Source organism: Rhea pennata, chromosome 1 (genome assembly GCF_028389875.1).
Source record: "Rhea pennata isolate bPtePen1 chromosome 1, bPtePen1.pri, whole genome shotgun sequence".
In the NCBI taxonomy this organism is placed as follows: Eukaryota; Metazoa; Chordata; class Aves; order Rheiformes; family Rheidae; genus Rhea; species Rhea pennata.
The window spans coordinates 28,944,909-28,955,191 of NC_084663.1; the positions used below are offsets into that span (position 1 = coordinate 28,944,909).

Genomic DNA, 10,283 nt, shown 5'->3' on the forward strand with positions numbered 1-10,283 from the left:
ATAAGCAGCTGAGCCCTGAGGGGTTAATGCTAGCACTAACGCCAGGCTTGAAGAGTTGACCTGGTACCTAGTGACCATAGATCTAAACACATCAGTCACCAGGAAATACACCGTACTGTGTTCCCAAGTGAAGGCCCGGAGTGATGGATCAAGTTCCTCAGCTGCTGCAGAGCCTTCCCCAGCAGCAGCAGTGCGAAACATCAACTCCACTGTCCCTACAGGGATCTGAGCAGTAAAGGTGACACTGGACAGGGACACATTATTTCACTCTGCCAAATGAAGTGAAGGTATTGAAAGCATTTCTTCCAAATACCTCATCCTGACAAAAGGACCCTCAAAGCGCCTGAAATAAGAAGAAACCAAAATAAAGGAAAAAGTGCTCATCCCATTTAGAAGACCTCAGGGAAGGACCAATCTCTTACCACAGCGCCTCAGTTTTGGGAAGCAACGGTGTCTGTAGCCTGACCCAGAGCTAAGAGTGACTGCTGCCTGCAGCAAGCCTCTGCACCTTCAACCTTGACTCGTCTCCCTCTTTCTCCAACCCATACATAGCAAAGCTGGGGACCCAGAAGGTAAATTTGGCCTGCTTGGGAGACCCACTCAAGGAGGTCTCTGAAAGGAGCAGCTTATCCCAAACTTGCTGAGTAAAGCTCCAGTCTGTGTTTTCTTTTGCTACCAAAACATTCCAGGGCTGTGTCACTTTGAATTGCAACATAAATACCGTGCAACTGCAGACTAGTTAGTTCCGATTATGGTAACACTGCAGGTGACAATGTGAAAGATATATTTTTCACAGTCTATGAACATATTCTGCTTCCAGTCAGCTACAACTTAGATCAAGAGAAATTCAGTTGAAGAAAGTTTTGTTGATAATTTGGACAAAAACTGCATGTATAACAGTGACTTTAAAAAAATGCAGTCTTCCCTATTCTGGTAGTATTTTAGTTGATAACGACACAGATCTAAATGGCAGTTATTATGTGTAGAAAAATATTTGCAATATTATCCTTAGTGATACATTAGAATAATTTCACGTTTTGACATAAGTATTGATTCACAAAATGAACAGGCATTTACATATAAATAAGGCTAATAGTTAAAGGCTTAAAATTTAATTTTAGTTAGTGGAGACATTTACTGAATAAGAAGTTAAGGTAACACCCTCAAATGTCCAGGATAGAAGGTTCCATTTTTACATATAAACAAAAAATACAGTTGTGATCTTCTACTAAGTCACAACACACAGTGATCTAAAACACTAGTGCCCAATCTAGAACTCAGAAAAATCAGTCAAGCAGCAAATAGTTTGCCCCATCCACTAATTTTCTGGAACCTTACAACAGCTCTCTGGTCAGGTAAAATGCACCTAACAAGGCAGAGAAGAGGGTTTCAAGAAATGACAGCAAGGTGGTATCACCAAACACTCTGTCCCATAACCTGCTCCTTCTCTGGTATGGAGAAGCCTCCAAGAATGAAGGTGCCTTGGAAAAGATGAATGAATTGTCCTGCCAGTCTGAGCTGCCAGTAGCCATACCCTCTCTAGAGGAATATGCAGGGAATTACTTGTTTTCATCTACTATATGTTACACATAAAGCAAGCCCAAAGCTTTGGGGAGATGCTAGACTTACACGTGCAGCAGCACCAATCACATGGCATGTGACACCCTCCAGCCACTGCACAAGATATGTCAGGCTTGGCTGAAAAAGCTGGACACCACTGATTTAAAGCAATTACATATATTCATTTTGCAAAGTCTTTCTCAAATGTTTTTGAATTCCTACCAATGATGTATCTGACTATTGCACTTCTTAAGATTCATCTACTGAATAAATGCAAGTAAACTCTTGGAAATATTTAAATATTATGAAAAAGTCACTCTGAATGTGTGTTTTCCATCTGACTGGCAGCTTGTTCCAAGCCGTATAAATAGCTCTAAGAATCTATTTATAAAGGAATAGTGAAAATGCTACATGGACTCTTAGTTGTGTTTTACAACTTGCTTCTTGGTCAAGATTTGTCCCTTTTTTTGTGGGACCAGCAGGAACAATGTTGTATCAATAGGTGCCATAAGCAGTTCTGATACCGGAAAAGTTAGAAGAAACAAATTAGCAAGACATATAAGCTCTTCTGGATAAACAGAAGACTGACATGGAGTATTCTGATGAGTTACTGTTATTTGTTTCTCGAGAACTGTCACAAGAGTCCAGAAGAAAAGAAAAAGCTTTGGGGAACATAAAATTCAATTCATAATTAAATACTCACTTATGGAACAGCTATGAAGATTAAGGATAATTTTAATTCCACAGGAAGGATAAGTCTTTCTTGCTACTTTAAGGCATTTTGTTTTTCTTTGCACTGGAATGGCTTAGATGCATGCAAATGGTCCATCACCAGCCTCAGTTTCAACTGCACCAAAGAGCAGTGAAGTAGCTGGTCACTTCTGAAGCTCCAGCACCTGTTTTGTAAGCAAACATATGAACACGCCCAAAGGTCAGCAAATCCCAGTACCTAAGCCAAAACCCCAAGTAATCAAACGGAGTCTTCACATTGACTTCAGGAAATTTTGGATCGGGCTCCTAGGTCTTGGGAGAGATTTGTGACTGCCCCCTGAAGTACCTTCTCAAGTTTGAAATGGGTCAAAGGGAGAGAAGGAGGTTTCCTCCGTGCTACCATGAGCTAGAGATGCAGGTCAGAGCAGGGGTCTCCGCTGGGCGGCACGCTGTCCGTGGCAGCCCGGCATCACGGTTTGGGGAGGGGGTATCATGACCCGCCACTCCAGACTCCCTGGGGACTCCTGCCAGCCCAGGCAGGCCAGAAGCGTGGCAAGGGCCCGTGTCACACATCATGCTCAGTCTGTAAGGGAATAATTCAAACCTGGTCTGGAAGCACCCTCCCCTTGTTTATTTAAAGAAGATTTTGGAAGGACAGTTCTTTTCATCAAAACCCTTCAAAGACATTTTTTTGATTGTAAAAATCACCCTTCAGCATAGTCAGTTTCTGCTGAGGATAAATCCCGCTGCTCAAGTACATCAGCTATTTTAGAAAAGGACTGAATATGTTTGTGTACTGACTGCACCCTTCTTTAGGATGCACTCTGTCCTGCAATCTGAGATTCATAAACCCACTCAATGCACGTCAGTGTTGAAGCCAGTAGTTTCCTTCCTGGGCAGCTGCTGAGGGGCGCAGTGCCCTGTGCTGCAGCACAGTCCCTCACGCTGACCCAGACGCAGGCACGCACCTTTCCCAAGGCTGCACGGCTCCAAACCCACACAAGGGACATCTGAGCAGCAACGTTTCCCCGCCTAATCACATCCTACAAGTATACACAAATAACAAATGTTCTGACAACTTTACTATTCTCCAAGCCTTTTCATATTAACTTCAAGGCGTGATCTGGCTCGATTAAAAAAATAAAATAAATAAATAAATAAATAGTTTTAAAAGTTTGTCATATAAAACTTTTTTTATAAGATACAAATTTCTGCTTGCTCAGATGTCCTTCATGCCTTTTCCTGGCGAATAATGAACAAAGAAACCCCAGACAGGCTGATTACCATTTCTAATGCTAAACACATCCTTAACTCTTTTAGAAGATGCCAGTCACTTAGAACAGAATTAAACAACAAAATCTCTAAACTAATTTCTCCTACTATAAGCTTAATTCCTTCTATCAAGCAGAAGGATATGCAAAGGATTTATGACACTTCCTGTGAAACTTCTTCCACGTATTCAATATAGTTATCTTGTGAATTACTGACCATAGATGTTCTTCAACTAACGTTGACAGTTATTGTGTACTGAGAACAATTTACAGGCATCATCACAACATTAGAAGTCATTTAAATGCATTCAAGACTGGTAACAAATGATTCTGAATGAATTTCTGGGTGAAGACATTTCATGATCTTTAGCAATATAACATCCTAATATTTCTACGGTTTTAGCACCTATATAGCCCACTAATTGATTATCAATTGAAAAATATTTTTACTACATACCTAGGAGTTCTCAGCACCTCTCACGTTTCCTGCGCTGCATATACAATAATCATTTATTTTTTAATGATTTAAATGTTTTTATACAGAGATGAAAACTTATTCATACTGTTACGAAAAACATAACAGTTCATCAGTTATGCACATCTCTGCAGTCTGCGCACACCTGACTGCATTAGGTTTTTGTGTTTTCGTTTTTAGGTCACGCGAATACTGTAAGTACTGTAATGAAACCACAATCCTTTCTGTGTTCTTTCACAGAGTAGTATCTTGAATCATAAATATTTCAGTTACTGTTTTAGACTCCAAAAGATAGTAGTCTGTCGTCTTCTATATACTTTTCTCCACCTTCATCTTCAAAAGAACTCTGCCCCTCTTTTGCCACATCAAAGTGATATTTAGATACGCATTAAAAATCAACTTTTAATATAGCAACTAATAAATGACTTTAACAGACACACATTGTAATTAATAAAATCTAAATATTTAAAACACTAGCTGACAGAAGCCCAAGTCCACATTGTGGCCAGGGTAAACTAGCATGATGCTTGTGAAGCAAACAGAATCGTGCCTTTCTGTGTGCATAATGCAAAATATTAAGTATTTTTCCCCTTATATAGAGTTATGGGTAAACATTTATTTCATATATTGGGAACCAAAAAAAAAAAAAAAAAAAAAAAAAAGACTTTTTTCTGATCAGCTTCCCTCCTCCCCCTTGCAAATCGGTGCACTGCCTGACTTCTGCGCAATCGCATGCTCCCTCTGGCCTCTTTCCACAATGCTCCCCGTTTTTGTTTTGCCACTTGCTTTTCCAAAGCCCTTAGTGGCTTCCCACAGCTAACCCTTAAAATTTCCTCTACATTATTTGTAAGTGCTAAAACTTGACAGTTTTTGATCTAATTTCCAAGCAATAAATGTCAACTACAAGTTTTATTACACATGTACTATCCACAGCTTTTCTTTTACTAGGTGGGTTACAATCCAGAAGAACAATGTGCCTTCTAAATATTAAGAGCAACAAAAAGAAAAGCCAACAGAATAATTGAGACTAACATTTTTACAGCAAGACTTAGCACCGACTGAACAGCAAAGTTTAAATGGTTTACGGGCTTATTCTCCTTCTATTTTTTTTAAGCCATGCCTGAGCAAATTCAAAATCAACATCTGATAGATACTTAGTACAGCACTGTGCTTGAAATAATTTAGTAAATCTGAGACTGTTTCTCTGAACACAAGTTTCTTAGTTTGGAGACTGAACTCCCTGGAAAGACAATCACCAAAACGACAGTGGTAATACTCATCAAGATCAGTGTTTTAATATATAGATGGTTAATTCCATAACTCATAATTTTAAAATGTGTGGCCTGTTGTTTTGGACTGAAATAAGGAAACCTGATGATTGAATAATGCACTGTTTATATTTTTTAAGAGAATTTCTGATCAAAGTTGCAAAATAGGCATCATGTTGTAAGAGAACATTAAATTACCTCAATAGGACTGCATGTATTCTTTCAACAAGTCTGTCTTATAAGGAATATAATTTTTTTGTAAAACATTAATATTTATCCAAACAAACAATCCTGCATAAAAGAACATCAACTTCCTAGCTACAGATAATGATGTATTACCTACCTTCAAAACGTCACTCCTAGAGAAATACGCAGTTTGGGGCCCAATAGCAAAGAGGAAAGAGTATCTCCTATTAGGAGAAAAATGGCACAGGCCTACTGTCTTCCTCACATCATCCTGGAGGCAAAAGCAGGTTAAACAGGACTAAGAGCAGCGACTTACAGAAATGCTTAGTTTGACGCAATTTGTAACTCCAGTCATCAGAGCACGTAGCAGAGCACTATTTCGCAGAGCAAAATATCTGCACTTTGTCTGTGGCCCTGTATCCACCAAGGGACAAGGAGAACTTCTTGAAACAGAGAGGTACCCTCTTTCTGCTATCTGCTGTCCATAGGAAGAAGAGAGAAGATTAAAATATTCAGATAAACAGGCAGGCCAAAGACTGTCTGTTTGGGGTTTTATGATGGAGGTTTGTGATTACTCCTTCTGGTCTGGAACGGCTGTCACGTAACAGTCGGGGGAGACAAGGCAGAAAATGTCCCTTCCGCATGGTGAATAAAGCTGCTACCTGCCACCTAAACCTGTAGTGTCTTTGTTCCCTTGCATGACCCTATAGGGGTCCTATACATAGGAAGCTATATATAATTTAGCTAGAACCACAGTCAAGATACATCCAAACACACACCAGTACATATCCAAACTGAGTGTGTATCTAGTGTACAGCTCACAGTATCAGAGGGAGCTAGCTCTACCCTCAGCAGTAAACTTGATTAACATACGCATTAAAACACGAAGGAAATTGCAGCGAAACCCCTTCCAACTATAGCTAAAGGAGAACATATGATTGCTATTGCCAGGAACAAAATATAACTAAACTGAAAAAAAGTTAATGTTCTCTTACTCCTTTTCTGAGCACCCTCTACGATTTATTAAGAAGACCTGAAATAGTTAATAGTGTAATACTATGTGCTTAACATTTTGATTTAATTTGCCTTCAAACTGAAAGCATTTATCGCAAGACATTAAACACAATTCTGTACCTAATCTGGTATTCAGAGTTCAAATTTCACTTCCTAATATCATCCCAAACTACACTGCTGGTGAACCAATAAACATTATCTAACTGTTCATTAAAAAGATTATCTTCAACTGCTTCAGTGATGACAGCATAGACGGGCCATCGCTGGCACTTTTAAATCCAGCTGACACTAAACATTGTCTTGCACTTCAAATGCAAACCAAGCAAAAATTAAAAAAAAAGGAGAGAAGCCAAAATAGATGCAAATTTTTTTTTATCAATGGATAGATACCTCTTATAATTTAAAGTAAACATTTTGAAAGATTTAAAAAATCAGAAGTATCATTAGATACTCACAGCTTCAAAAAGAAGAAGAAAGATTATCAATGTTAAATGATAGCTGTGGGACTGCTTTTTGTTTTTATGCTGATCTAGCCATTTTGAAATTTAAGGTTAAAAGCTATCCTTGGAAATGCTTACAATAAGATAACTATCTTCATTCTGTTACAGAGTAAATACAGCAGAAAATTTTCAAAACAAGTAACACTGAAATATAATATTGAAACTTTAAGATTATCTGAGATAACTGTAGTTACTACAAATAAACTTTTCTACAATTTCATTTTTTTTAATTCATTTTTTCTGGTGCTAGTAATTTGCACATACAATTAGAAAATATCTTGAGTTGAAACAGGGCAGAGAATGAGAATTTAAATTACAATATTCAAGGATTAGTTGAGGAGTAGGCTATAGTGGCTGTGGAAAAAACAGATAATTTGCATTACTTCTAGAACCACAAACTGTCACAAAGTTTTAAAAAGTCATCAGTTTGTGTGTACTAAAAATTAGTATTTTATGGCAAAAGCTGTAATGCATTTTTGAATTCCACCATGATTTGCAATTTTCTCCAGCCAAAATCATTGCATGCATATTTCTTAGTGACCTACGTCCTAAATCGTTTTCTGTTCCTAGAAACAAGTGACCTCTTCGTGATATGACTCAGAGAAACAACATGATGACTCCCATCAACCATTGTTTTTCCAACCACTACTGGAATTACATTTCTCCAAAAATAGGATAGAACAAAAGAGTACTCAGTATTCAAGAAATATTAATTAATCACTCTATCAGAAAAAGAAATACCAGCCCTCAAATTTTGATGATGAAAAACAATAAGGTTAACTGACATTTTCAATGATACATTGTAAAACACTGATACAACACGGATCAGATCTCAGAAGTTTTCTATTGTTTTCAGCCCACTAGGCTTGAATACTTCCTGTGCATGTAAAGATGAATCAGGTATATTCCTCAGAGTATAAAAAGCTTACTTTATTTCACTTTGATCAGTCCAGAAATCAAAGCTTATGCTACAGCAATTTTTAAAGTATACTGAGTCCAATGAGAACTTTTCTAAAAATACATTAAAGTCCAAAAAGAACTTCTCCACCCACAATACACCCTTCATCTTAAAATATTAGTTTTAATGCATTTTATTACAGAAAGCCATTTAAAATTGTATAAGCAACAGACGAGTACTTTAAAAAGTCACTTTGAATATCTATAAAATACAGGACCTGACTACTATACAAACTCCAATGCAGCTAAAAAATAGTGCCATGTGTTTATTGATTAAAATACCCAGACTTGATATACTTCTTTTAATTTTCCATACATGGTATAAACACTAATATAGTTGTTCCTTATAGAATCCTTGGTAATTTTACACCACTCTACACTACAGAGAAAGCTACAAAACATTTTTTTTCCTCCTTTGAAAACACTACCCTGAAACAAAGAAACATGCTCTAACAAAATGTAACAATCATTGAGGTTAAACTAAAATCAAAGAAATTTCCAAATACTAGTCCATTTGTTTCTGCTCAAGCTTACTGTTAATGTTACTGTTAAATGTTGAACCTACTGTAAGAAGGCCTCACATCAAGCAATACATTTCCAGTGCTATATGTTAATAAAATAAATTATAATACCAAATTATACATCATTTTGTATGTTACTTAGTGACCTATCAACTGATATAAAGGTTATTATATGTATTTTGGAGATGCTGTATTTAAAACATGTTTTCCTTTCCTTCAACTATTTAGTAATTTACTAAGTAGTTAAATAAATGATTTCAGTATACAAAAATGCTACGGAACACTGCTATTCTGTAACATCTATATTAAAATAGAAAGTAACTGCAAAATAAGGGGTTTTTTAATTTCTACATTTAATATGAACAAATTATTACAGTCAAGAGAAACCTTAAATTAAAAATAAATACTAATTTGAACACTGAAATCTATATCTCACTCAGAAGGTTTAGTGTAGCATTAGAGAAACTGATTTAATAATTAATCATATTTTCTTTAGAGTAATATTACCAACAGTAATGTTTTTCCGTAATGGTTTTAAATTACCTAGCACAAGAAAAAGAAAATCAACCTGTTAAAATCTCTTAAAGTTTGTCTCTAACTTCTTTTTCTTCCCACAGATTAGCATGAGTATACAGACACAGCATGCAACTTCCCAGTCCCTCATTTGTAACAAAATTTCCAAGGGCTTGATCCAAGCCATTTCAGTCAATGGACTGATTTCCACTGATGTCAATGGAAAGATTCCCACTGACTTCACTGAGTTTCGGATAGAGGTTTCCATGCAGGAGAACGAACAAGGGCAATTCTCTTGGAAGGGGAACTTCTGCGCTTCTCTCTTTAAAAAAGTATATCAACAAATCAGGGTTCTTAAAAACAGCACCGATGGGTAGGTGAAGATTACTGCATGTTATTCCCCCCGTGGCTCTGCACTCTTTGAGCAGAGGTGATGAGACTGAAGTTCAGAGTGGTTACTTCTGAGATTATTTTTCCCCTCAGAACATGCCAGCAGGACGCTTTCTTTCCCAACTATTCCTTCAAGTTTTAAATGTATGTTTTCCTGCCTGCACATACTGCTTGCACACAACCCAGACTTACTCCCCCACGAAGCCTGGTGCTGGGAGCTCACCAGTGCCCACCAGTGCCCTCAGCCAGGGGCTGTGCCTAGAAATGGGCCTGCAGCCTCCTTCCTGAGCCTGACACAAGCCTAGCTGGCGAAAAGAGAGCAAAAATGCCTAACAGGGTGTTTTTACCTTCGCCACATGAGTTCAAGTGGGTAGCAAATACCTTCCTGCAGGTTTTCGGAGCCAGAGAGCTGCACACGGTGCACAGCCGCCGCGCAGCCGCCGCACCGCGAAAAGCTGAGCAAGAAGGCGCCCCGCAACCCGCCCTTTGCCTCCTCTCTGCCCTCGCCTGCCCAGCTAGCAGAGCGAACCCAGCACGCCTCGCAGCCACGAACTCGCTACTTCTCCCCTCTCCTGAAAACCACACTTTCAAAACTTTCCCGGTCCCGCGGTGCTCCTGAATTTCAAGAGCCGGTTTCACTGTCCGGCCCCCACGCAGCAGCCACGGAGGCTGCTGCCTCCGGAACTTCGCCGCGCTGACATCGTTATTTATTAATCCTCGGTTAGAGGCTTGGGGGCTCTTTTTTTTGGGGGTGGGGGAAGGAGTTGGGGGACGCTGTTCAGCGCGCAGCCGCCCCCCCCCCCGCGCCGCTTGCGCTTCCCCGCCCGCGCCAGAGGGGGCGCCCTGGGGCCGCCCCGCCGCGCGCCCCGAGGGGGCGGCCGCCGCCGAGCCCGTCCCGCCGCCGCAGCCGGGTGCCG

The 10,283-nt window shown here is 39.2% G+C and overlaps 1 protein-coding gene across 1 annotated transcript in view; it reads right to left on the bottom strand.

Annotated features, from left to right (window-relative positions):
* FOXP2 (forkhead box P2) overlaps positions 1 to 9,774 on the bottom strand; it is a 421,770-nt gene extending 411,996 nt beyond the window's left edge. The window contains exon 1 of the mRNA XM_062583508.1: positions 9,748 to 9,774. The gene's annotated coding sequence lies outside the window, so the exon portion shown is untranslated. The remainder of the gene's footprint in view (positions 1 to 9,747) is intronic.
* Positions 9,775 to 10,283: the final 509 nt, after the last annotated feature.